A 1641-nucleotide genomic window follows, 5' to 3' on the forward strand; every position below is an offset into this window, starting at 1 on the left:
CCCACCCTGCTGCCCAACCCACCCACTCCCACTTCCTGGCCCTGGCACTCCCCTGTACTGGGGCATATGATCTTCACAATACCAAGGGCCTCTCCTCCCATTGATGGCCAACTAGGCCATCTTCTGCTACATATGCAAGTAGAGACACAGCTCTGGGAAGTACTGGTAAGTTCTTATCGTTGTTCCTCCTATAAGGTTGCAGACCCCTATAGCTCCTTGGGTACTTTCTCTAGCTCCTCCATTAGGGTCCCTGTGTTCCATCCAGTAGATGGCTATGAGCATCCACTTCTGTATTTGCCAGGCATTGGCATAGACTCACAAGAGAGAGCTATGTCAGGGTCCTGTCAGCAATATCTTTCTGGCATATGCAATACTGTCTGAGTTTGGTGGTTGTATATGGGAAGAATCCCCAGGTAAGGCAGTCTCTGGATGGTCTTTCCTTCCATCTCAGCTTTAAACTTTGTCTCTGTAATTCCTTCCATGGGTACTTTGTTCCCCATTCTAAGAAGGAACAAAGCATCCACACTTTGGTCTTCCTTCTTCTTGAGTTTCATGTGTTTTGCAAATTGTATCCTGGATATTCTAAGTTTTGGGGCTAATATCTGCTTATCAGTGAGTGCATACCATGTGTGTCCTTTTGTGATTGGGTTACCTCACTCAGGATGATATCCTCCAGATCCATCCATTTGCCTAAGAATTTCATGAATTCATCGTTTTTAATAGCTGAGTAGTACTCCATTGTGTAAATGTACCATATTTTCTGTATCCATTCCTCTGTTGAAGGACATCTGGGTTCTTTCCAACTTCTGGCTATTATAAATAAGGCTGCTATGAACATAGTGAAGCATGTGTCCTTATTACAAATTGGAACATCTTCTGGGTATATGCCCAGAAGAATTGCTGTATCTTCTATAGTACTGTGTCCAATTTTTTGAGGAATTGCCAGACTGATTTCCAGAGTGGATGTACTAGCTTGCAATCCTACCAGCAATGGAGGAGTGTTCCTCTTTCTCCACATACTTGCCTGTATCTGCTGTCACCTGAATTTTTGATATTAGCCATTCTGAGTGATGTGAGGTGGAATCTCAGGGTTGCTTTGATTTGCATTTCCCTGATGATTAAAGGATATTGAACATTTTTTCAGGTGCTTCTCAGTCATTCAGTATTCCTCAGTTGAGAATTCTTTGTTTAGCTCTGTACACCATTTTTAATGGGGTTATTTGAATTTCTGGAGTCCATCTTCTTGAGTTCTTTATATATATTGGATATTAGTCCTCTATCTGATTTAGGATTAGTAAAAATCCTTTCCCAGTCTGTTGGTGGTCTTTTTGTCTAATTGACAGTGTATTTTGCCTTCCAGAAGCTTTGCAATTTTATGAGGTCCCATTTGTCAATTCTCAATCTTTCAGAACAAGCCATTGCTGTTCTATTCAAGAATTTTTCCCCTGTGTCCATCTCTTCAAGACTTTTCCCTACTTCCTCCTCTATAAGTTTCACTGTCTCTGGTTTTATGTGGAGTTCCTTGATCCACTTAGACTTGACCTTAGTACAAGGAGATAAGAATGGATCAATTCGCTCTTGTCTCTAGCTGCATATGTAACAAAAGATGGCCTAGTAGGCCATCACTGGAAAGAGAGGCCC

This window comes from Mus caroli, unplaced genomic scaffold, assembly GCF_900094665.2.
Source record: "Mus caroli unplaced genomic scaffold, CAROLI_EIJ_v1.1 scaffold_18496_1, whole genome shotgun sequence".
Lineage (NCBI taxonomy): Eukaryota > Metazoa > Chordata > Mammalia > Rodentia > Muridae > Mus > Mus caroli.